Source organism: Panthera leo, chromosome D4, assembly GCF_018350215.1.
Source record: "Panthera leo isolate Ple1 chromosome D4, P.leo_Ple1_pat1.1, whole genome shotgun sequence".
NCBI lineage: Eukaryota > Metazoa > Chordata > Mammalia > Carnivora > Felidae > Panthera > Panthera leo.
The window spans coordinates 10,512,818-10,540,178 of NC_056691.1; the positions used below are offsets into that span (position 1 = coordinate 10,512,818).

Genomic DNA, 27,361 nt, shown 5'->3' on the forward strand with positions numbered 1-27,361 from the left:
CCAGAGAAGGCTGCAAACCAGTAAATCTTAAGCGGGACAATGGTGGCTTAGTTGAGCTCACTAAGAAAAAGCACTCCTTTGAAAGCCTCTAGGGAAATACATCAATACAGAAAATAAAGAATTTGTCGTCTTCTCTATTTCAAGCGACAAATCTGAAGAACATTTTAGTAGCGCCCCGAGCGCAGCGCAGAGAATAATGTAGACGTTGCATGAATTTATCCCGTAAACGCATGACATTAGTTCAATACGAAACCAACAGGAGGAACAGCCCACTGGGTCTTCTCTAAGAAAGCATTAGTGAAAACAGATAGATGAACTTGAGATTTGACATATACCCTAGACTGGCTCTGGCAACCAACCAAATGCCACCGCCTTGGTTAAGAGCCCAGATAATGACGACGAGGACACTGCTGATGACCAAGCAGATGACAGCTGGTATTCACTGAGCTCTTACTCTTATCAGTTATTGAGATATAAATGGTATCCATTCTATGGTACACCATTACTTTAAGTAGCACTGATTAAAAACTAATGTTGCTAATTAAACAGTCTTAAAATGCTTAAGATTATATTAATTGTAGGATATATCCTCATCTCAGAAATGTTAGAATGTGAAAAATGTGCATCTTAGAATTTGTGAACTTATGTTACATTCAGGGCATTTAGGTTTTTTAAAATTTATTTGGGGGGGGCATGAGTGGGAGAGGGACAGAGGGACAGAGAGAGAGAGAGAGAGAGAGAGAGAGAGAGAGAGAGAAAGAGAGAGAGAGAGAGAGAGAGAGAGGTGGGGGAGGGGGCAGAGAGAGAGAGAGAGAGAGAGAGAGAGAGAGAGAATCCCAAGCAGGCTCTGCGCTGTCACCACAGAGTCCTATGTGGGGCTTGATCTCATGAACCACGAGACCATGACCTGAGTTGAAATCAAGAGTTGGATGCTTAACCAACTGAGCCACCCAGGTGCCCCACATTCAAGGCATTTTTTAAAGCACCTAACAGTTATCACCTCATTCAAACTTCACAATAACCCTGCGAGCTACTAAAAATTCTCTCTCCCCATTTTACAAACAGGAGGCTCAGGCATAGGGAGGTCAGAACACGCCTGGCTAGGGGTGCCTGAGTGGCTCAGTTGGTTGAGCGTCCGACTTTGGCTCAGGTCATGATCTGGTGGTCCATGAGTTCAAGCCCCGCATCGGGCTCTGTGCTGACAGCCTGGAGTCTGAAGCCTGTTTCGGATGCTGTGTTTCCCTCTCTCTGCCACTCCCCCGCTCATGCTCTGTTTCTCTCTGTCAAATATAAATAAACATTAAAAACAAACAAAAAAAACACATGCCTGGCTCACAGAACTAGGAAGTGCCAGAGCCAAGTGCAGGGGTGAGCAATCCAGCCCTAGAGCCCACACTCCAGCCCTCGTGGGTAAGGGCCCTGTTGCTTTAAGAAGTAAAAATGTATGCACCTAAATAAGGGGAACCTTTCAAGGCCCTCACCTGAGGGATGTATACGCTTACTGAAAGGATACTTAAATTCCTTTTAGAAAGAAAGCTATGTTTCAGAATTTTACGGCATTTGTTTTCGAAGCAACTGTATTTCCCGTCTTACTCCTTGAGATTACATGTTTAAGAGCCTGAGGAGGGACTTACATGACACATAGGAAAGGCCATCGTATGCGCCCATCACACTTTGATCGGGACTCCCCAGGATACTCGTCCATGTGGCTATCCGCCTTGTTCCTTAGACTGTACTACGGATGTCATTTGACTCAATACATTAAGTACTTTTTCACCTGACCAACATGCTCCCCCGCTCAGGGTTAGGTGGGAGGCTCCCAATGGAATCATAGTAATTTCAAAAATGGACAGAATCAGGGCAGTCAAATTGGAATAAGAACCTTCCTGTTCAAGTGACAAGTGCTAAGAGGGGAAACCACCGTCTTGATGTACACGTTCTGGAATCTCGTCTACAACATGTCATAGTATTGTTTCTTTTGCTTCACAAAATTAACAACATAGTTATACCTAAACTCTGGAAAAGACAGAAAAAATAGTCATTCACAATCTCTCAGTGCTGACGTGGCCATCATGACCAGCTGAGGCTCTTTCTTTTTTTTTTTTTTAATGTTTATTTATTTTTCAGAGAGAGAGAGAATACAAGCAAGCAGGGGAGGGACAGAGAGAGAGGGAGCCACAGAATCAGAAGCAGGCTCAGACTCCGAGCTGTCAGCACAGAGCCCGATGCGGGGCTCGAACTCGCAAACTGCAAGATCGTGACCCGAGCTGAAGTCAGACACTCAACCGACTGAGCCACTCAGGGGCCCCCCTGAGGTTCTTTCTCTTCAACGTGTGAGGACTCTATGTGTATTTTTGTCACTTCAACACGTTTTAAAGACCTGCAACTCTTAGAATTGGTACCAGCCACTCTTCCTTTTCTACTTGGAGGCAGCAGATAAACGAAAGCTCCGCATCATTCTCAGAGGCTGACACACTAGTGCCAGAAACAGCCAGACAGACAAAGGACAAAGCACTGGAAAAGCAGTGTACACGCAGTTAATTCTAATCCACAGCAAGATGGTCTTACCTTGCCCAAACAGGCTGTGAATGGCCAAAAATGTATTCATAAGAGACCACGTGGCCAAAGTCTTAAAGGATGAATGAATGTTTTCCAGGGTGACAAAGAAGGGCATTCTCGACAGAAGGAACAGAGTATGCAAAGTCAAGAGATAAGGAAGTGCATGGTGGGGTGCCTGCCTGGCTCAGTCGGTGGAACATGCAACTCTTAGTCTTGGGGTTGTGACTTTGAGCCCCACGGTGGGTGTAGAGATTACTTTAAAAATTTTGGGGCACCTGGGCGGCTCAGTCAGTTAAGTGTACAACACTTGGCTTCAGCTCAGGTCATGATCTCACAACTTGTGAGTTTGAGCCCCGCTCAGGGCTCTGTGCTGACAGCTCCGAGCCTGCTTGGGATGTTCTGTCTCCCTCTTGCTCTGCCCCTCCCCTGCTCTCCCATGCTCTCAAAAATAAATAAAATAAAATAAAATAAAACCTTGAAAAAAAAAAGAATAGAGTACATGACAAGTAGGGCTGTGGCTAGAGCAATGTCTGTTTCCCTAGGAGCTCAGTTATGGTAAAACAAAGAGGACTAAGGCCTGAGTGCTCAAGAGAAAGCTAAGAAGAATACAGTCTACAAGCCAAAGTCCACACACACACACACCCCTTTACCCTAATAAAACATGCAAAGCTCATTTATTTCTTTAAATAAGGCAGTCTTTCAAACAACCATCCAAAAACCTGTCTAACTTATTATACACCCTCGATGACTGCCCAGATATTTCTGTCCAGAGTTTAATTGAAAGTAACTTAATTAAAAGTACGTTTGAGTGCAAACTTTGGCCATCGTTCATTATCAGATTATCTTCTGGGGGTTTCTGGTATTGGCTCCTACCACAGGAATTGTGGCGGTAATGTTAACCAGCTCTTGGTCACTTTCCAACCAAATTACCTAATTATGACCCAACCCCATTTACCCTTCTCAAACACAGGGGATAATTTTCTTGGTATGGGGGTGGGGGTGGGGGGAGGGTTTGCTGGAAAGAAATCTCAATTATCCATCAAGATCTAAATCAGAGTCCTGGATGCTAGTTTCATTTATAGCATAGAAAGGCAATTGGGTTCTCCCCATTATAAAAATTTTACGCTACGCTTGTTGAAACAGTTATATTTACAATCTTATTCTCTGGGGTGATATTTAAGAGGCCAGAAGAAGTGTTTCTGTCTCAGGAACAAGTTGAAATGCAGACATTAAAGAGAATGTATGGAGGAAGCAATAATAAACACATTCATTTATTCATTTAACAAGTGCCCTGTCATGTGCCAGGCACTGTTGTTGGCACAAAGGATACAGCAAGGAGCAAATAAGACACCCACCTGCCCCCATGCCCCAAACAGTCTAACTGGATCTGTGCTTTGGGCTGAAAGAGACTTTAGATTTCACAGTATATTTAACAGATGAGCTGTACTAACAGCCAATTCCTGACTCCTCTTTTCCGCATTATTTGAAAAGAATTCCCGTGTTAAGACCTGCCTCCTTGTGCCCCAAAGTGGGTGTGGGCGTGTCCAGCCCTCGCCCAGACCCCCCCCCCCCCCCTGCCCATCCACATCCACTTTCTGCGAGTGTGTATACGAACAATGCTCCTCCAAAAGGTTAAAGGCACCTCAGAGCCTGCAGACGCTCAGAGCCCAGCCTGGCTCTGCTCCAGCCGGGTTGCTGGAATCCACACAGCTTCCTGAACACTTGAAGAAAATGAAGGTAAATTTTCTTTCCAGGAAATTTTCAGTGATCAGAGTTTATCAGATCATAACCACCTAGGCTGAAAACTAGCTGTTTTTCTCTGCAAAACAACGGGGCAACGGACGGGCAGACAAATGAGAGTCAGAAGTGTTGAAGCTGTTTTTTTTAAAGCTTATCACCTTTATGTTTTTTGTTGACTTCAGAGGAAACTGCTTTTACGACTCTGCATAGGCACACGAAATAGAACTTACCAATTTGCTTTGGTTCATCTCTAAAGGGTGCAGGGAAAACAGACCACAGCAGAGACCTAACCCTTTCATTTATAAATTTGTTCTCATCAGTGAAATCTTGCTCTTACTTAGCAAGCATCTCCATTGCTACTAGTTTTGAGTTAAGATGTCAGTGCTTTTGCCGATTCAAATATTAAAGAACCCACATGTGATGGCCACAGCTGTAAGAGAATTAGTTTACTGTCATTTGAAAGGATTTTGGTCATTTCCTATTTTAATTTTTTTTAAATGTGAAATTCTCATTTATTTACTGCTGTAGCAGGCATTTTGCCTCGAACTCCTCTGGGATTGGATTCCTACAGGATATTCTCTGTGATTACTCCGAAACTGATCAAAAGTAATTGAATGGTGAGTTGAAGGGTGCCTGGGACTGTCACTAAGCCAACAGGGATAACGCATCTTTAGGTGCTTCATCTTCAAGCAAAAGGCTCTCAAAGTGTGGTTCCTTGGCAGCAGGATTAGCTTGGATGTTCTGGGAACTTCTTGGAAATGCATCCCAGACCTACTGAATCACGATCTTTGCTGGGGTCTGCATCTTAACCAGTCCCCCAGGTGATTCTGTTTCAGGCCTAAGGTTCTCAAAACCACTGCCTTAAAAGGTGGGTTAACTGAGAAAAAATATATCCTAAGGCTCCAAGAGCCAGGAACGTCCACTGATTGAATTTTTTAATTTTAGTTATTTTGAGAGAGGGAGAGTGCAAGAGCAGGGGAGGGGCAAAGAGGGAGGACAGAGTGAATCCCAAGAGAGCTTCATGCTGTCAGTGCAGAGCCTGATGTGGGGCTCAAATCCACGAACCGCGAGATCATGACCTGACCCGAGATCAAGAGTAAGACGCTCAACTGACTGAGCCACCCAGGCGCCCCAAGAATGTCCACTGATTTTAAGAAAATGGCCCCCACTGATTTAGAAAACATCACCCAAGGGGCACCTAGATGACTCAGTCGGTTAAGCATCCGACTTCGGCTCAGGTCGTGATCTCATGATTGCTGAGTTCAAGCGCCACATCGGGCTCTCTGCCGTCAGCACAGAGCCCGCTTCGGATCCTCTGTCTCCCTCTCTCTGCCCCTCTCCCACGTGTGCCCTCTCAAAATAAACATTAATAAAAATAAAAATAAAACATCCCCAAGAGGCCTAACTTTTTGCCATTCATTTACCCCAAAAATAACGATTGGGCGCTCAGCATGGAAGAGGCACACTGCTGGAACTTGAGGGGTCAACAAAATAAACCCAGTTCCTGCCTTCTTGGGGCTTCGAGGCAGGAATTTCACACACAGTGACGCACACACACACGAGCAAATTATTAACCTTACGCTAAATACCACAAGGGAGGAAAAAATAGGTGTTGAGTGAGAATACGAAGGCCGACGTTTTTAGGGTTGAAGATGAGGACAATGGAGCCGGGTGGGATGGGCGGTCCTCAGAAGCATCTCTAGGGAAACGTCACTGAAGGTGAGGAGTGAACAACAGGTAAGGGCCAGCTGGGGGAGTATGGGAAATGAGGACGGGGCCCGGAAGCAGCCAGACACATCAGTGCTCCCACCAAGTCCCACGATGGCGTATCAAACAACTCCATAAAGGAAGGAAAATCTTTTCAAAGAACAGCAAATGGCCACTTAGAGGCAAAACAAAAAACCCTGACCTCAGCGTTTCACCTCACACAAAAATCAATTTGATAGGACCCATAATCTTGAATGTAAAACAAAAAACACCTTCTAAAACCTTTAGAAGAAAACGCTGAAGATCTTCAAGACCTAGGGCTTGGAGAGGAGTTTCCAGAGGACGATGAAAGATCCATAAAAGTAAAAACTGATGAAGTGATCTTCATTAAAATTAAAATCCCCCCCCCCCTTTTTTTCCCTGTAAAAGCATGGTCCGAAGGCACTTGGGGAAAGAAAAAGCTCTATAGATTTGAGCAACTGAGTTTATTTAAGAAAGGTAAAGAGCAGAGAGGTGAACAGAGGCTAAATGAGAGGACATTTGTTGGGCCTTGCTGGACATGGGAAGGAGAAGACGTTTTATTTTTTTCAAAGTTTATTTACTTTGAAAGAGAGTGCAAACACACACACACACACACACACACACACACACACATTCACACAGATATAAGTGGGGGAGGGGCAGAGAGGGAGAGAGAGAATCCCAAGCAGGCTCTGCATCGTCAGCCCAGAGTCTGATTCAAGACTTCATCTTAAAAACCGTGAGACCTGAGCCAAAACCAGGAGATGAACATTTAACCGACTGAGCCACCCAGGCGCCCCAAAGTCACTGAGCATTTTAATCCCAATGAGTAACACAAAATAAATTATCTTACTTTCAAGTATTTTGCTTAGGCTTCTTACCATTTTAAGGAGTGGTAGGTTGGTTCTTCTATTATAATTATTCTTATTCTTATTCCTACTACTATTGAGAGAAGACACGAGATGTTCCAGGAATGGTTTTTTCAGACTTCACAGAAAATTTCCCCTCTGAGTATACTTTGGCTTTGAAAATTTTTACTTCAGACTCTTTCACAGAGAGGCACAGCCATGCCGAGCAGACATTTCCCAGAAGTTCTCGCGTCTTCTCCAGAACATACAAGTTCCTACTTATTTTAGAGAAACTTAAAAGATGACAAGTACACAGCCCACAATGGTACATTGTGTTATCAATAGAGCATATGCACTTCAATTAAAAATGGTTACAGGAAAAGCTGGAACCAGAAACTAAACCTAGAGACTTGGGAAAAACCAGCTTCTGCTGTGCCCCTGGACACCCTCAAAGTTGCCCTTATATGTCCTACAAACTGTTCCGGCAAGTCTTAGATGTTGTTTTCTTTAGCTGAAACAAACCTCACTTAAGCTTTTCCCTTTTGAATGCAGGAGACTCAAAACATTCACTGCTTTTTTTTTTTTAACATCTCAGGGTTTCATGCCGGGACAAGCACACTGCTTTCATGACTCTGCAAAGGTCCTGCTCACGTTCATCTACCCATGGTAGGTGAGTAAACACCAGGGTGTAGGGTGGGGGCGCTGGCACCGGCCGAAGCAGAGAATGGAAATGCTAGGATCTAGCCAGCATCTCATTCTGCTGAGGGATGCTTTGGATAGGAGCAACAGAGTGAAAGCCTGACCAATGACAGGCCACACCTGAGCCTTGTCTCCTGGTCATCAAGGGACGGGCAGACCCCTGGCGTCATTCCCACCAATTTCAAATGGTCCGAGGGCACAGACACGTCCTCTGGGGGCCCATTCGAATGCCATTGATCACTCAACCTGTTCAGCTGGGAAAGGCAACAGGCCTGGGGAAGGCGACTCAGCAGCGGGACTTCAATCCCTGCCTCCTCGTGCACAGGTCCTGCCTCCTCCAGGCCCTGCCTCTCTGTTCCTTCTTCTAGAAGGCTCTGATAGCAATGGCTCAACTCTCCTACACCTGGAAAAGTGTGAGAGGAGGGAGACTGTCCGAGACAGGCTTCACCCCTAACCCAGGACAAAAACACTGGGCTTGAGTCAGAAACACAGGCTGAAGTCATGTCCCCAGAAGGGCGGCTTCTGAGGATGAGAGTGGACATCTGCTCCCCTGGGGGCCTTACTGAACATTTAGCCTCCTGGGTATTAACACCTCGCGGGTAGGAGCGGAGACAGCCGGGAGGCGAGAAGGCAAGGTCCCAAACTCAGAAAGGCAGCGAACACTGAGATCCAGCTACAGGGGGGTAGAAAGGTCTCTTAGGGCATGTGTATCACACCGAAGCAAAATTAATTCACAAACATTTTCGTGAACCTACAGGAAGGGGGTAGGGAGAAGCCCAAACAAGAATTTCTAGCCATCAAGGGAAGATAAATGTTCATTAATGGCAAAGTATCTATTATTTCTAATTTAAGACGTCTAACATCTCAGGGACATTGTTTTTATTAGGGTTACACTGTTTAATAAATATAAGGGTATCTGGGTGGTTCGGACGGCTGAACGTCCAACTTGGGCTCAGATCATGATCTCACAGTTCATGATTTCGAGCCCCACATCGGGCTCTGTGCTGACAGTGTAGAGCCTGCTTGAGATTCTCGCCCTCTCCTCTCTTCTCTGCCTGTCTCCTGCTCATGATTTCTCTCTCAAATAAATACACTTAGAAATAAATAAATTACAGGTTGATAGGCAGTTACAGGTGTTGGCTAACAGCTTCTAAGCCCCCGTGCTGTTCCAGCATGTTCCGGGTCTATATTGCTTGTAACACAGTAAACACAACACCAAAAACTACGCATCTGAAATCTCTCTGCACACAACTGATGTGTTTTCAGGAAGTTTGAAATTAACATGACAATTTTCACTGTTCACTAGGGGATTCTCTGCTTATTCTTCAATTTTGGCTCAAAGTAACTCAGGTTTTATAAACTCAGTTCCTACATAGGGTATTAATGTTGTCGCTGGGGGTAAATTTATCAAAAATGTTTAATTCTTTCATCTGGAAGTCCAGGAAAGAGAAATCCTTGATTGACTTAAAGTGGCTCATTACCTACTACATTATAAGAGGCTTGATGTGTAACTGACTGGTCAGAACAGAGATGGGAGTAAATTCTAGATTCCTGTCCTAAGACTGAAGAAGTCGCTGTAGTCAAGTACATACACTTGGAACATGAGTACCTTCTGGAATAGGCTCTCAATTATCCTTTTAAGGAGGTATCTAATGCACATGTCCACACCCAGAATAAGCAGATGGTTAGAGAAAGTGCTGGTAAACCACAGAAGAAAATTTAGCTATTGCTACCCTTGTGAGGTCAGAATCTTTAAGTTAGTTTCATGGAAGGAGAATTTAATACAGTCAACTATGAATTCCATAAAAATTTTTTGAAGCTATGAAACAAAGATGTTTTGATAGGTTTTGTTTTTTCTTATTTTGGAAAGAGGGGCAGAGGAAGAGAGAGAAAGAGAAGGAGAGACTCCCAAGTAGGCTCCACGCTTAGGGAGGAGCCCAACACGGGGCTCAATCCCACAACCCTGGGACAGTGGCCTGGGCTGAAATCAGGAGTCAGACACTCAATTAACTGAGTCACCCAGGTGCCCCCAAAGGTTTTTTCTTTTTTTTTAAAGAGAGCCGAGACTGTAGGCAAAAATAGAAAATATATATGTTGACACTCAAACATATTTTGGAGGTGCCCTTATAGAAATAAAACCACACACAGCAAGTGAAAACATGTGAATAGATTACATATATAATGCTGTGTGACCACGAAATTCTTGGTTGCTGTGGCTTAACAACCGAAAGGGCTCTGAAGATCACCTACATTAAGATCCTGTTTGCTTTTGCAGAGGAGAACGTTCTGTGAAGTAACAGAGGCGAAGAGGCAGAATACAGTCGGAGAAACCAGTGAACGGTGGCCCCGCGTCCTTACGGGTAAAGAGAGGAACAGCTTCTCTCCTAGAATGGAAGCAAGAGGGGATGGAACTTTCCTTTCTGAACTTCCTCTAGTTTCCTACTCATTTCCTTAGACTTCTGTCCTCCCAGCCCTCCACTGATGTAAAAGGAGCCCGTGTTTGGAATTCCAAGCCCACAAAATGTGCATGTCTGTATTTTATTGGCAGGAACGCCGGGCCTCTGCACAGGACACGTTATTTAAGAGTTTCGAAGACACTGGGAACCAGAGGTAAGGTGCCACTGGACGGTTCTTCCTGCTCTAGCCTCTGCAAAGCACAGCAACTCGTGACAGTCCAGGGTCCCCCCCCCCCCCTCACCCCCCTGTGTCACTCTAACTTGCCTGCAGTGCAACAGCGACATCCAGAGTCAGAACCAGCTGAAGCACCCGTGCCCTGACTCCCCGCGGCGCCGGTCAGAAAGCAGTCTGGGGCTCCCCGTCCCAGCCCGGGGACATCGGAATCTACATCTCCACAAGAGCCCACGTTCAAGTGTGAGCAACACTGTTTTGTTTTTTTTTTTTAATTGTTTTTAACGTTTATTTATTTTTGAGACAGGGAGAGACAGCATGAACGGGGCAGGGTCAGAGAGAGAGGGAGACACAGAATCTGAAACAGGCTCCAGGCTCTGAGCTGTCAGCACAGAGCCCGGCGCGGGGCTTGAACCCACGGACCGTGAGATCATGACCTGAGCCGAGGTCGGCCGCTCAACCGACTGAGCCACCCAGGCGCCGCAACACTGGTTTTAACAGAGATCTTTATACCACGTCTGACCTCTCTGAAGAGTGGGCTCTCTGGGGAGAGCACCACATTGACTGTCCCATCGGTTTTTCTTTCTTTTCTGACCTCGTGCTTTCGCTTTTCAAGACTTAATTCATACATATTTCTTTAGGGCTCATGAGCAAAGAGGCCAAGCCCAAACTCCAGTACGGCTGTCAACGGAGAAGGGCGGTTATGCATTGCTTTTAACCAACCACAACGTGCACAGAACTTTTTGGTCAAGTGCTCTGCTATGAAAATACTAGGATCACAGATACTAAGATAGCAGGGGATCCTCTTGACCTTTTAACAAATTCCACATGATTGCTGGTTGGTAGGAAGGGACAATTTCACTCTGTTACAGTGAGGGTCGCAGGGGGGGACGCAGAAAGTGGCACCCACCCCCTTGCACAATTTTCTCTTTAGGCTACTGCACCTTACGGTCCTACCTTCTCATTCGGAGGGAGGAGCAGGAGGATGTGGGGGAGACGCCGCCTTGCAGGCCCACCCCTGGGAGCTGCCTCCCACTCACACCCACCCCCTGGAGTTATGCCACGAGAGCTGCGGGCACTAGACCTGCTTCCTACCCAACCCCCCCCCCCCCCCCCCCCCGGCTGGCTGCCATGGGTGAACAATGGTCAAAACCAAGATGGAAACGGGGGCTCCCTCCTGGCTCAGGCGGTAGAACACGAGACTGCTGGTCTCACTCATGGTCCTGAGTTCAAGCCCCACAGTGGGTGCAGACGTAACTTAAAAAAATACCAAGATGAATACCATCTTAATGCAAATCGTCACATCAATGAACACCTGGGGAGGCCTTTAGGAAGGAATGTGAGCCTGGGGTGCCTGGGTGGCTTCACGGTTTGTGAGTTCAAGCCCCGTGTCAGGCTCTGTGCTGTCAGCTCAGAGCCTGGAGCCTGCTTTGCCTTCTGTGTGTGGGTGTCTCTCTCTCTCTCTCTCTCTCTGCCCCTCTTTCCCTCCCCCTCTCTCTCAAAAATAAACATTAAAAAATTTAAAAAAAACAAGAAAAGAAGGAATGTGAGCCTTCAAGCTCCAACAAGCCAAGCTAGTATGGAAACTGACACAGAGGGTGTCAAGGCTACCGTTCTGAGCCACGGGGCACAAACACACGTTCTTGTCTGAACAGTTCTCAGTAGGAACCTGCTGCGGTGTGTGTGGAGGACCAGGCTCTCCGGACGTTCCCCTGCAAACTGCATTCCAGGACGTTACGGGACCAAATCCACACTCCCGGTCAGTGCAGTGACTGAGGTCAGTTCTCACAGATCTTTACAATTCCACTAATTTCATTTTTTTTAATGCCTTGAACCAAGGCATTGAAATCTCCTCCAAATTTCATATTTCTTTTTTCTTTCCTTCCTTCCTTCCTTCCTTCCTTCCTTCCTTCCTTCCTTCCTTCCTTCCATGCCTTGAACCATATATTGCTTATGGCCCAACTCAGGGCACTTTTGAGAGTGCGAACACATCGGGTAGATGGGGTGTTGGAACAACAGACATAAACTAGGATGGTCCCGGGCAAACTGAGACATGTAATCTCCAGGCCTTTAAAGAACTAAAAGAAGGAGAAGGAGGGGAATACCCATACATAGAAACACTGAGAGACTGCTATAAAGACCCTAGAACCATAAAACAGGCACCTTGTTCAGATCCCAGGGCTGCGAGGCTCTGTACGTTCTTATTTGTGGGTAGAGTGAAAATACACCGTGGGTGCCGAGAAAGGCCGACGGCAGCCAGTGATACCCAACAAAGCCGCACTGTTCTTGCCGTCCTCACCACTGGGCCTCACGTCGATAATATGATTTTCTAGAGTGAGCGGCTCTGAATAATACAACCTCTAATGTTCTCCGGGGAACTGCACTCGACACTGATGTGCATTGTTTCCCCTTAACTCACAATCTCAGAGCTGGATTATCTAAATGGTGTCAGGACAGAAAGTCTCCCACCTTCTATTTTAAACCACACCTGACAACAGATGGGGTCCACGCCGTACAATTTTACAAGGTTTTCACATGCGTTATCTTAGCCGAGATGCAAAACAGCTTCGTGAGATTTGTCCCCCTCCCACACTCCCCGTAACAGATAAGGAGACCGGGTTCAGAGAAGCGAGCTCCCCTTGGCGCCTGCCCCCGCAAGGGCACTTACCAGCAGGATGCTCACGGTCAGGGTCCCGCTGCTCCTCCCCACTGGGCTGTAAGCTTTCCAAGTGCCATGATTAAATCGTCCATGTTTTCTGAGTATCTAGCACTCAGAGCCTAGGACAGCCAATGTCCCAAATTATTCTTAATTAGCTAACTAAAAATTATTTTTTGAGGTAATGAATCAACTGCATAGGAAAACGAATTGGTACATTTCGATTCTTGTGTCTGTGTTCTCATTTTATGACCTAGAGAAGGCAAATACTATATACATACAATATTTTTTTTAAGTTTATTGATTTGGGGGGGGGGGAGGGGGAGAGAGAGAGAGAGTGTAGGAAGGGGCAGGGAGAGAGAATCCCAAGCAGGGTCTGCACTGTGAGCACAGAGCCTGACACAGGGCTCAAACTCACGAACTGTGGGATTGTGACCTGAACTGAAATCAAGAGTTGTATGCTTAATTGACTGAGCCACCCAGGCGCCTCTATAGGTAGAATATTTTTAAAGAAATACGGAGATGATCCTGTTAAAGAGAAAAGAGGGGTACCTGGGTGGCTCAGTCAGTTAAGTGTCTGACTTCAGCCGAGGTCATGGTCTCACAGTTTGTGAGTTTGAGCCCCGCGTCGGGCTCTGTGCTGACAGCTCAAGAGCCTGGAGCCTGCTTCGGATTCTGTGTCTCCCTCTCTCTCTCTCTGCCAATCCCCCGCTGTCTCCCTCTCTCTCTCTCTCTCTGCCACTGCCCCGCTCACGCTCTCTCAAAAAAGAATAAACATTAAAAAAATTAAAGGAAAAGAAAGAAAAGAAACACAGGACTTACTACTATGTAGTTAACATGGTTTACAGGAGAAGGAGCGTCGGAAATGGCACCTGAAAGCAGAAGGCTGAAATGTCTTAGATCAATTAGATCCTTTAGCTCTGCCCTGATTTCCATGGACTTCAACAACAGTCCCATGTAAAACACTTTTCCCAAGCTGCCCACTGAAGGTTTTGGATCGGGGCTGCTGTTTCCGGTCTCTGCTATAATAAGTATGGGCCAGAAGAAAACCTGAGGTCATTCAGTGCCTTCTTTAGTGTTTGTTCTGAGTCAACAAGGAAAAAATAGCGTGGAACACTTTAGGAGATTATGGCGAGATCCTAACATTTCCCGTTTCAGTGCTTCTCCTTAGCTGACACCAGGGGTGCCCACGACTGTATTGAGCTTTTTCTGCAATACCACTCCCATAAAGCAAACTGGAATGGTGGAAGGAAGGAAGGAAGGAAGGAAGGAAGGAAGGAAGGAAGGAAGGAAGGAAGGAAGGAAGGACAAACAACTCCCAAACAAGACATAGAGTGGGGATTAAACACACATTTAATGGAGAAAGCGTGTGGACGCTGAAAACCTACACTTGTTTTCTGTAGTTTTAGCTACTTTGAGACCTGACCAGTGCCAAAATCAATACGTACAATGGATTAAGTTTCGTGGAATGTCAGAGAAAAACACACAGATGTCAAAGTGACAGTCCTCTTATATTTAAGCTTCTGTAAACTGCTTGTCATATTTCATCAATATAGTAAGAGTACATTACAACATCTGTATGTAGGACACCACGAAATATTGCAAAGCATCCTTATGTGATAATGACATACCTACCCATAATTTAGGTATCTGCTTAGAACCCTAATGAGAATAGAAAATAATCAAATAAACAATAAAAAATAAATCGATGAACTTTGCTTACACCGAAACCTTAAACCCATGGCCAATTTATTCTTTTTCACGGGGGATTCTATTAAATTTGGCTGTGTGCCCTCCTTCCCCCACAGCCCAGATCAGATTACAAATTCGGGGGATTGCTTCAGAAAGTCATAGTAACTCAAAGGCAAATCCCAACAGCAAGGGAAGAGATGGTAAAATGATGTTGAGAAAAAGCAGAGGAGCGCCTGGGTGGCTCAGCTGGTTAAGCATCGACTTTGGCTCAGGTCATGATTTCGTGGTTGGTGAGCTGGAGCCCCGTGTCAGACTCCGTGCTGACACCTCCGAGCCTGGAGCCTGCTTCAGATTCTGTGTCTCCCTCTCTCTCTGTCTCAAAAATAAATGAACGTTAAAAAATATGAAGAGAGAAAAAAAAAAGAAAAAGCAGAAATTCTGGCACAAAGCCCTGTAAGCTGTATGGTCCCCAGTGACATTGCTATAATTACAGCACAACATACTAATTATGACTTATGGCAACAGACCTAACTTACTAACAGAAGCTTAGATCACGCTCAACAGAGCTAAAGAATGTGTCTAAACAGGTCATCAATTTCAGAAAGTTTTCAAACCATAACGGTCCGAGTGAGAGAAGACACCGTCACAGGGACAAATTCTGAGCCATTTGGAAAAAGCTCAGCTACCCAGAACAGCTTCTCCTCTGGAGAAACAGAACCCGTATTTTACTACAATTTACTTTTAAGCATTAAAAAGTATTTCCTGAGGCGCCTGGGTGGCTCAGTCCGTTAGGCGTCCGCCTCTTGATTTCGGCTCAGGTCATGATCTCAGTTCCTGGGATCGAGCCCGCCGTCCTGCTCTGAGCTGATGGCATAGAGCCCGCTTGGGATCCTCTCTCTCCCTCTCTCCCTGCCCCGCCCCTGCTCATATTTCTCTCTCTCTCAAAATAAATACATAAACTTAAAAAACAATTTCCTGGGGTGCCCAGTGACATTCACATTTTCCCAAGGGATGTATGACTGGTAAAATAGCCATCCTAAGCGAATGGAGAAAAACATGAAAGTAAAACAAAGCATGAAGCGATGGCATTATTAGGCTACTGTCGTGCCCTGAATTGTTAGCCCCAGGGGATCTACCACGATGCTTCAGTCTTCTTCACTCCTGCAGTGGTAGTCTGGCTGGGGCTCAGCACCTGGTAAGGGTTCAGTAACTGGCTGTTGAAATCCCTATCGTAATTCTGTAGCCAAATCAGATCATTGAGGCCAAAAATGTAATCCGTGGTCAAATCATGAAATGCTCTCTTTAAAAACAACAACACAAAACCTTCTTAACCCTTTACCTTTTCTTTTTGTTGCCAAGACCAAGGTGCACATATGAGTTTTTAAACGTTAGACATTCCATTTCTTAAAAATGTGACCTCTTTTATTTCTCTGATTAACTTAAGACCTAATTCTTAAGCTCCTAAAAATACCAGAGGAGAACTCAATTCCTTTTTACCCAGGTTAATGGGTAACTGATGCTTGTTCTCCAAACAGCAGCACACACACAAAACTCACAGGTACCTATCACCTTGAGTGAAACCACAGTGACCACGTAGATTTTAAAATAAAATCTGTGCTTCCTTGAACTGCTTTCCCAGAAGACAATACAACCTAGTCTCCAGACCCACGAGGCCAGGATCCTCTCTAGTACATCATCAAGGTTAAGAAAGCCTGGTTTTACCACAGACACTGCATGGACAGGCACAATACAATTGTGGTAAAGAACATTCCATGGTCTACAGAGCATGCATCACAGACTGCCCTTAAATACCCATTTTCCCACATGCAAAACACATCAAATCCAAGTCTCATCCGTTTCTATTAAAATCCCTTGCTTTAAAAAAACATACTCATGGGAGAAGCCCCCTAGAATGTAGATTAAAATTTTAAGTGGACAGTAAATTAAACCAAACAAAAGATGAATATATTGCAAAAAAGGATTTTATTTTGCAAAGGAAGCATTTAAAGAGTTAACTAATATCGGAAGTCGTTTTTTTAACAGCGAAGAGCAGATCTCAAAACAAATACGTTAAAAACTTATCGTCAAAAAGGTATTTTAAAGCAGTGGCTTTGAAAAGCTTATGAAAATTACAGACCTTATCACCAGAAAGTGCAGATACATGTACACACACACACACACACACACGCGTGCATGAGATTTCAAAGGAAGATGGAAACAAAACATGCAAGACTGTCACCCTCACCCTCAATGAATTCACAGTTCCAAACTTTGGTTCCGAAGTATGAGATCTTCCCAAATTGAGATCTAAGCAGACACTTAAAAATGACCTTCCCTTCACTCTTTGTTTCTAGAAAGGCTCTCCTCTCCTCTTTTTCTGTTTTGTTTATAAAGAGGTTCTTAACATATTAAATATGGGACTGTAAAGTAGGACAAAGAAGATAAATTTACTCGGGCATAAACTGCATCAAAAAAATCTTCTACAACACCGGAACACTTACCCGCACCATCATTTCGACACTGGCTTACGGACAGGAAAGTCTGCCAATCGGAGGCACAAAAATAAAACTTTCAAAATACCACAAGGAAGCACTAACTTTCTTCCGTCTACAGAAACTTAGCAGATGAAAGAGAAAAAAAAAGGTAACGAGTACCTATTTACTTTGAAGGACGTACAAAGAAACAAATTTGTCTTTAGAAATTCAAATAAATTTCAAATAATAATTACCTGCCATAAAAGTTCTTGTCTAGCTTGAATTTTTCTCCCCCGCAAAGAAGGTGAACTCTATCAGTTGGCCCTTCATGGAAATGCAAACCACTGCTCAGTTCTGGTGGGTGAGTATGTCCATGATCCCAGAATTTGGGGTATGAAATGGACAAAAGCAAGTCTGTGCATCGCTGGGATTAGCAAAATCAAACACGTGTTCAAAACCAGACCTGCCCCTCAACACCACTCTCCTCAGTTTGTTTGCCCAAATGTAAATTAATTCAGAGAAGTTGCTGGAAAAATAATGTCTGTTGTTTTAAGGGCGGAGAAGAGATGCAAATGGGTCTTTACATGTTACCTCCAAGAGAAAGGCCATTCTCTCCCCCTACCTTTGTGAAACACAAACGGAGGGGCCCGAGGACGCCTCTGTTCCAAGTTCTTTCAGTGTGGCGCCATGGGCGTCAAAAATCTTTGTAATCCCAGTGCTTGAATACCATGAACACTGCTCCATTTACGCTTATGATGGTGGTGGCGATGATCTCATTAGTCATTTCATGGACTAAACCCATCGCTTGGTAAGGATACATAGGGTACCAAGGAAAAAGGATTACTAGGATGGATGTCCTCCTTTACTTCCAAAAACCAAAGCAAACATGTGACAAGGTGGATTCTAACACAGGAAATAATTTACTTAAGTAAAAGACTTTCATTTGTTCATCTGATAAAGACAGAGTAGATACATACATGCCCAGACTACCTCTAGACATACTGTGCACGTCTAATTGCATTAATTATCACTTCCGTGGGGAACCTGGTTTCTTACAGCTGAAGTCCTCACTCTGGCAGGGCTTTTCCCCACGCAGAGCTACATTTGCAGGCTTGAAGCATCACTGGTTGTAAATGGGAAATTGGTTTAGGCAATCAATACGGCTCTCGACAACATCTATTTAAAAAATGACATCAAAATTGAGCACACCCTTCTACAAAATATCATTATAGCCCAGGCAGACATTTTTAAATGCTGGTGCGTATCCCAAAAAGGAACTTCCATTCAAGCAGACTGCACCTGCCTGAGTAGTTAGGATGAAGGTGAGTGGCTGAGAGTCGTGCATTTCACAAAGCACAGGACTGGGGAGGAGAGTCTTTGGGTCCTTAACTCGGATGTAGAATGAATTCTAAAGTGGAGTTGTGTGCAATGAGATCTAGAGACCTTACTACAGCCTGAAACAGACACACACACTCTCTATCAAGAAAAGCAGAAGGGTGTGGCACTGTGTGGTAAAATCATCCAAGATCAAATCTCCAAATGGAAAGAAGGTGGGTTCTTGAGAAACTGGATACGGCCAAAGATATGAATGAGATAAAATTAAAAGGGAGGTATATATTCAACTAAAATGGAGAGAATGTAATCTTAAAGTAAAATGACAGCTAGAAGAGAGCTGGTAGAGGCTGGTGAAGCCAAGTGTTTAACATCACGTCTGTGGGGGGAAAAGTGCATCTTAAGAAGGTTTTTATGAGGCTCTGTAAGGAAGGCAGAACTTCTGTCAAGATACGGTTGGTTTTTTTTTTTTTAACATACCATGCACTTTTATGAAGCTTCTAAATCATTAACCTTGTTTAGATGAATGTTTTAAAACACACAAAAATAGGCGCACCTGGGTGGCTCAGCCGGTTACGCGTCCGACTTCGGCTCAGGTCATGATCTCACCCTGCGTGAGTTTGAGCCGCTCCAGGATCTGGACCCTCTCTCCCTCTCTCTCTGCCCCTTCCTCACTCATGCTCTCTCTCAAAAATGAATGAATGAATGAATTACACAAAAATAAATGTAGTCAAATCTACTTGCTCAGCCTTGGGTTCAAAGAAGCAAGCTGTCTCTGAATTGCGGACATCATTATGCCCCTTTTTATACCTGTTCCTGCCAGTGGCACGAGGTGAATGGCAGTGGAGAAATAAGAAAAGGAAACTTCACGACTTTCGTCGGCTTGGCGAGCAGAGAAACCTACAGAGGAGAATTACAAGAAACCAAGGGCTCCCTCAATGACAGACGTCAAGTTCGTCAAGTTTACAGAGGACAACAAAGTCAATCAAGTTTGAAAGGACAGACAACTGTCAGTCTGCCCAGTGGCACAGACGGCCCCCCACTATGCTTGCCAAGTATTCTGCCTCTAGCTGACAAGACACCCTGGGGATGCTTCACGGAGCTGGTGGCAACAAGGTAATCTGAGCCCCAACAGTTAGGAAATATTTATGTGAGGCTCTGTTTACCCGCACATCCTAAGTAAAACCAGCACAGCCCCGACACAGCAGAGGGGCCCCATCACAGCTGCCTTCGTGAAGTGCCAGACTGTGGCCGAGGGAGGACAACCTCAGGAAAGGTGCAGGACAGGAGAAAACAGAAGTGGCTTCTAGGGTACAAGATTTGAGCCGTGGAGGCTCTACCGGCACCACAGGTAAGGAAGGCAGCAGGAGCAGGGGGCTTCTGAGTAAGGTTCCCATTTGGTCAAGTCCTGTTTGCAACTAGCCTCTGGCACAGAGGGCGGCTTCGTCTGCAGTTTCCTGCTGTCATTTTGGACAAGCCAGGGTTCCAGGCAGTGACAGAAGCCTGGTGTCTTTCTTCATGATACTGGTCTTCCCAAAGAATCACTGGAACCGGAAAATTCTACGATATACCTTGAAAGTACTGAGATGTTTAAGAAAAGCCTCAAATAATTACAGTGCGGGGGGAGAAAGAACCACAAGGGTATACCTCTTGAACGACCAATGTCTTCATCTGCCACTGATGATGGAGAGCACAGAGCTAAATTAACGTGGCCCTCGGGACACCTGGGTGGCTCAGTCGGTTGAGCGTCCGACTTCGGCTCAGGTCATGATCTCATGGTCTGTGAGTTCGAGCCCCGCGTCGGGCTCTGTGCTGACAGCTCAGAGCCTGGAGCCTGCTTCGGGTTCTGTGTCTCCCTCTCTCTCTGACCCTCCCTCATTCATGCTCTGTCTCTCTCTGTCTCAGAAATAAACAAACATTAAAAAATTAAAAAAAAAAATAAAAAAAGTAAATTAACTCGGCCCTCAGTGACTGCTGTGCTCGTACCTTAATCACAATACTTGATAAGAACCCCTGGATCTTCCATTTCAGTTTCCCCAACAGTTACCACCACTACATACATCAGCTAGGCTACAGAATAGTGTGTATCTGGGTATGATCTGGATGTGATGCTCGGCACTTCTGCAGCCGTTTTGCCACCATGCAGAGCAAGCCTGAGGACCAGGAGCACGTGGTAGAAAGCAGAGTGGAATGACAGTAAGAACCTGGGTCTTTGTTGGTATCACCGAATCCCACGTGAAAACAGACGGTCCTCAACTTATGATGGTTCGGCTTGTGATTTTTCAACTTTACGCTGCTACAAAAATGATACGCATTCAGGAGAAGCCACACTTCGAACTTTTAGTTTTCATCTTTTTCTAGGCTAGCCATGTTTGGTACAATATTGTGGGTTTTTTTTTTTTAACGTTTATTTATTTTTGAGACAGAGAGAGACATAGCATGAACGGGGGAGGGGCAGAGAGAGAGGGAGACACAGAATCCGAAACAGGCTCCAGGCTCCGAGCCATCAGCCCAGAGCCCGACGCGGGGCTCGAACCCACGGACCGCGGGATCGTGACCTGAGCTGAAGTCGTACGCTCAACCGACTGAGCCACCCAGGTGCCCCACAATATTGTCTTTTGACTCTGGGCAGCAGCAGCAAAAGCCACCCACCCAGGCAGCCACGTGATCGTGGGGGGAAACAGCTGATATACTGACACCCGTCTGTACCCTCCAACCATTCTGCACATTATTCAATAAATGACAGGAGATACTCCACACTTCATTACAAAATGGCTTTGGGTGAGATGATTTTGCCCAACTGTAGGCCAATGTAAGTTTTCTGAGTACATCTAAGTGGGCTGGGCTAAGCGGTGATGTTTGGTAGATTAAATGTACTACATGCGTTTTTGAATTACGGTATCTTCAACTTACGATGGGTTTATCAGAACGTAACCCCATTTCAAGTCAAGGAAGACCTGCCCACTTATTCCTGGCTTATTTCTTGGTCCCACAGGACAGTGATTCTCAAAGTAGGGTCCCCAGATAAGTAAAAGAACCACCACTGGGGAATCTGATACAAATGCCAATTTTCAAGCCTCACCCCAGACTTACTGATCCACAAGCCTGGGGGTAGGGCCCACCAATCTGTGTGTCAATAAGGACTCCTAGTGAGTCGGATGCACTCTGACACTTAAGAACCACTGCCATAGGAAACACTACGTATGATATCAGGTATCAGTCACTGTTAGACACAATCAAATGCATGTTGAACCATACAAAGTGGGTTAAAGACCTACAGTTCTGGGGCACCTGGGTGACTCAGTCAGTTGAGCATCCGACTTTGGATTTCAGCTCAGGTCAGGATCTCAGGGTCATGGGACTGAGCCCTGCATTGGGCTTCATGCTGGCCATGGAACCTGCTTAAGATTGTCTCTTCCTCTCCCTTTCCTTCTCCTCCCCCCAGTCATGCTCTCTTTCTCGCTCTCTCTCACTCTCAAAAAAAAAAAAAAAAGTATCGTTTTACCCTCTGTTTTCTCAACAAAGAACATACTACAGGTGGCGAAGAAAGGTGAGAGACAAATGGACATTCAACAAATTCTCAAACGAAAGCTTTCACATCGTTATTGTAGAGAGGGAATAAGAATCTTTGCTGGCTTCCGAACAAAGCAGAAGTCCCACGAAGAGCAGATTTGAGAAAGAATGGGGCTGGGAGGAACAGTTACTGCGATTAGCCAGGACAAGCCTTCTTCCCGATGAGAGAGAGACTCAAGAGTTGCTGGCTGGAGGAGGGGAATACAGAAGTTGTCAAAAAAAAAAAAAAAAAAAAAAAGGCACACAACTGGATTAAATAAACATAAATACTCGATAATCGGACACGAAGCACACCAAAAAAGTAAGCGCATATGCCTTGTGTGATCAGACATGCTGGTGAAAAGAAACAATAAAATGTGGCAGCAATCTGGGCAAGAACTCTGAAAAGTTTGAAATTATTCTGATAATTCTCACCAGGAAGGGTTTTGCCAATGGACATGTAACTGTAGAGTTCTCAGCCCAGCTGCCCAGTACAACCTCTTGGGAAACTCTTAGATCCCATTTTATGAAGCTACATCAGCCCTATCCCGGAGCTGGCAATGAATCTTTGAGGATGATGTTCAGATATGCATATTTTAAAATTTTTTTAATGTTTATTTTTGAGAGAGAGAGAGGGAGACAAAGACAGAGCATGAGTGGGGAAGGGGTGGAGAGAGAGGGAGACACAGAATCCGAAGCAGACTCCAGGCTCCGAGCTGTCAGCACAGAGCCTGACGTGGGGCTTGAACCCACAAACCGTGAGATCATGACCTGAGCCAAAGTCAGACCCTTCACTGACTGAGCCACCCAAGTGCCCTTAGATATGCATTATTTTTAAAAACCTCCTCCAATAATGATGAGGTATACTGAAGACTAAGAAGCACTGTCTGAGAACATCAGAAAAACAGTAAAATTTTAAAAATCTGAAGCCTGTTACACCATCGCAGAACTGGGTTACAACTGTCCCTTACAAAAGAGACAAAAATCAAAATGAGTGGAGGAAGAATATGAACATATTGTGAATGTTACTTTCACGTCTTCCTGTTCTACTAATATGGAATTCTTACTTATCTAATAATGGCAAGGGATGACTGTTCTATTTTAAGGACCGGCTCCAGTCTCAAAGAGGCTAAGATGTTAAGAACACTTCCTTCTGTGGGTTATGTTAGAATTAGTAACATTTTGGGGAAAGGGTTTGCACAAATAAAGTCAGGGTTTGTGGTTCTCTGAAAAGTACACTAGGGAATAGAGACAACCACAGACATGCCCCCAGGATCTCAGAATCCAGCTGGAGATGTGACCTTCACACAAGTGCCAAATGAGCAGAAGAGAGGGAGGGCAAAGAACGTTTCACGGAGCAGAGGGAGCTTAGGTGAGGACCTGGGGGGGGTGCCTAGAATCTGGAGGTGCGGCGGTAGGCAGGCACAACTTTGTAAAGCCACCAAGGGGAGGCCAAAAGGGCAGGGGGTGGTTTTGGTGGGTTTGGGGAGGAGGGATATACAATAGGAAGGAGGAAAGCCCCTGAGTCCTCATGGTGGACTTTCCACCCCTGTTCTGCCCAGGATGGTTACCATAGTAACCTCCTTGTCCTTGCCGGTGATTGGTTTAGGAATGGACATGTGGTTCCACTCTGGTCAGTGAGATGCAGAGACGTTCTCCAGGGCACTTCTGGGCAAAGATTCCTCCACTCCTTAAACACACCCACAATGCCCTATCTGGATGTGAGGCTTCATGCTTCTGCAGCCATTTTGCCACCACCAGGGGATGCATCAACCGATGGCAGACAGCGCGGCAGAGGGCCACCAATCACCGGAGCCTTTGAATCAACCAACCTCAAGAGCTGCTCTGTAGACTTAGGTCATGAAAAAGACTAATCTTCCTTATCACACAAGGCACTACTGACTTGGAGTTTTCTTGGGTTTTTAGTTGTACCTAAAACTTACTCAAATAGTACTAGACTGGAAAGAGGAGTTAGGATGAACTCTTGAGGGCTCATAGGCTAGGTTCAGTACCCTGGATCTTGTGCCGTGGGCAGAGAGATTTTACTAATTTGGAGTCTCGTAAGAGGGTCACTGTTGGGGGGCGCCTGGGTGGCTCAGTCAGTTGAGCGTCCGACTTCAGCTCAGGCCATGATCTCGCGGTCTGTGAGTTCGAGCCCCGCGTCAGGCTCTGGGCTGATGGCTCAGAGCCTGGAGCCTGTTTCAGATTCTGTGTCTCCCTCTCTCTCTGCCCCTCCCCCGTTCATGCTCTGTCTCTCTCTCTGTCTCAAAAATAAAAATTAAAAAAAAAAAAAAGAGGGTCACTGTTGGTAGTGAACGGCATGAAAAAGAGCTGGGTTACTTATTAACAGTTCATAAAATATCTCATTCCCTCGTTTTCTTACGGGACGCTAAACGTGTATACAAATTCAAGGTTGGGCAGAAAATGGTATAGAAGCTGTAAAAAAAAAAAAAAAATTCCAGCTGCTTGATTTTGCTTGAAACTTCCATCTATATCGGTTACAATACACGTAATAAGCAATTATCTTCTCAATGTTCCCAATAATTATCTTCTCTAACCGGCTTTTAAAATATTTCCCATTCAACTTTTAAGAGGAACAACATAATTACCAAACCATTGATTCCCTTAACTTCTCTTAGACACCCAAGATAAAAGTGCAATTATCTTGACAAATAGGGACACGCAATGGATATGCGTCATCCCAGAGATCACAATCAGGGAGCGTGGAATTTCAGGAATATTTTTGGTCATGAAAATCTAGAAAAGCTGTCTGCTAATATCTGAAGTCAAAGGAAAATATGAAATCCGACTTAGAAGCTCACTGCTACCTTGTATTGCTTGGTCAAGTCTTGGTCATCCTTAAGTAGACCATCAAATGTCACCACCTTTTCATTCCCATCTTCCAGAGACTGTTAAGGGCCAGACACAGTGTTCGTCTTAGGGAGACGGGGATTAGTGGTACAGCCTTGGTCCTCATAGAGCATGGAGTAAGAGAAGGGAAGTTATTATGACATATTTCAATTTAACCTCATGATAAGTACTTACCCGAAAGGTGTGAGCTAAGGGCTACAGGAACACAGGGGCGTGGTTGATAATCCAAACTGAGATGTGGGAATGGGTTATCAGAGGGCATCACCCTTGGGGGAAGTCTTCCAGATCAGTGAGTTGACCCTCAAGGGGAGGAAGTATAGTCTTCTAAGAAGGCAGGCACGCAGCAGACGTAGAGGCAAGGAGAGCCCACAGGACGGGGTGTTTATGACAGAGTTGTGGGAAAACAAAAACCCCCAGGCTGGATGACGAAAGGCTTGATGTGTCAAGCCAAGGAGTTTAGATTTTGTTTTGAAAGTAACGGGAGTCAGTGAATGTCACATGAGCTCAGAAGCCACAGGACTGGGTTCATTCTTAGGAACTACTGCTCTGGCTGAGCTCAAGAAAAAGGCCTGCCTAGGAGCAAGGACACTCCTTCGGAGCTGTTCCATCGTGGACGTATAGAGCAATGATGGCATCTACAGAAGTGATGGAGGCAGGAGCAAAGTCTGGGCTGGAGCCTGGTGGTACGGGGGCAGTGGGGCCCAAGGGTATAGTTGATGGACCCCTGAGAGAAGGAAGTGGTCTTGGATCTTGGAGGGTAAATCCATGAAGCAGAACCCTGGTTAGGGTTACCCAGGGGAAGCCCCAGTGATCCTGGGATGTTAATGAGGCCATACAGCATTTCACTTGTGTGTGGACCACGTAACTTTCCACAGATAATTCTGTTTGCTGGGCATGCACTGCATAATTAATCTGTTTCCAGCTCAAATTCTCATTTCATGCCCTTTATCTCAAGGACAGAAGCATAAAAATCTATGTGTGGGTGGGTGGGATTCAAAACATGGGATCAGAAGCAACAACAAAGGGTCCATATCGCTCTCAGAACTGCTTACAAAGCTCCCATCAACCAGTCACGCCTTGACTTTGCCTTGACTTTGCCTTTCGGGCAGAAACCCCTCAACCACCAGATTTAGGACAAGCTCTCTACAGCCTCTCTCACTTCCCGTTTCTCACCTTCACCTGAAATGTGTTGATGCTCCTGATTACTACCTTTTCGTTCCCTTTGTTTATTCCCTTTGTTCTTAAAATGAGCACTCCTAGTCCACTGACAGATGAGCTAATAATAATATACACCAAGAGCCTAGTGCAGGGCTTGACTTATAGAGAGAGGGCACTGGCCAAGTTGTCTGCTGGCTACAACACTCTCCCTTCTCCAAACACAAGCCTTGAGTCCAAGTGCCCTCTTTACTTTGTCACCCGCCTCTCTCTCTAGACGGTACAGCATTGTATAGGAGACCGCAGCTATGAACCTGTCGCCGAGAGAGAATGGGGTAGCTATTCGGCACCTTCACCAGGAGAAGGGAGAATCAGCTATTTGTTACTCATGTTTGCTCCAGAGACCAATGCATTTTCTCTCCAAACACATGTTTGGATATTTATAATTTGTTTGGCTCCTACCCGCCCTAGGGGAGGCAGGAGAGCAGTTAAGTTACTGAATCAGAAAATGTCATCACTTTTCCTAGCAACGCATCCGAGCAGATGGCAAACGGCTATTTTTACAGCTTGTTTCTCTATTGCACGTAGAAATATTGGCTAACATAGTATTTCTGTCCTATGTGGGCAACAAGCAAGAACCTAAGTTAGGCGGCCGCCAGGAAGGCTGGAGGGAGGCTCAGTGAATGGTGGTGATACATTCCAGCTTTACCGTGGCAAATAAGCAAGCCTCAGCCTGTGCCAGGCCGGGGAGCTGGGAGCGCCCACTTCTCCCGAAGCCAAGCAATGCTAAGCAAGGCAGCACCAACAGCCACCCAGAGTGACTCTCACCGCCTAACACCACGTTCCATCAAATGTGCGATGTCACCATCACAAGGTGGGCGTTATTCTATGGACCACCGAGAAAAGAAAGGCACCCAAAGTGGAGAGTTTAGGAGGAGAGCCCCACGTGAAGCGAGGGTACCAAAAAGCCACAGAGAAGTAAGCCCGCCATGCTGAAAGGGAACTGCAGAGAGACCTTGGAACCGAGCGTGGAGGAAGGGGGACTCTCCCCTGAGGATGTGAACTGCAACCAAGTGCTCCGAGCGTTTGCCTTCTGAATTCCCATTACCGGCGTGGTCCAAACATCCTCAGGCAGGGATTGCAAACCTTGGCTTGAGTTTGGTCGCGCCCCCAGTGACCTGTAGACACAGACTCTCAGGAGGACGACGTCAAGGGTGACCGGAAGGTGCACCTCATTTCAGATGCATGAACGCCTAAGAACACGTGCACCTGGGAACAAAACTACCAGAACCTCCCCCCACGATGAGGATCATCCCAGGAGCTATTCAGAATCGGCAGCTGAGAACACTACAACCACGAAGAGGGAAGACTGAAACCGAAGTCCAAAAAGCAAGACCAAGGTTGAACAGGTGACCAAGGGCAGGGAA

General features: G+C 45.6%; 1 protein-coding gene across 2 annotated transcripts in view; it reads right to left on the reverse strand.

Moving 5' to 3' along the window:
• KANK1 (KN motif and ankyrin repeat domains 1) overlaps nucleotides 1–27,361 on the reverse strand; it is a 211,079-nt gene that overhangs the window by 71,611 nt on the left and 112,107 nt on the right. The gene's annotated exons all lie outside the window — the stretch shown is intronic.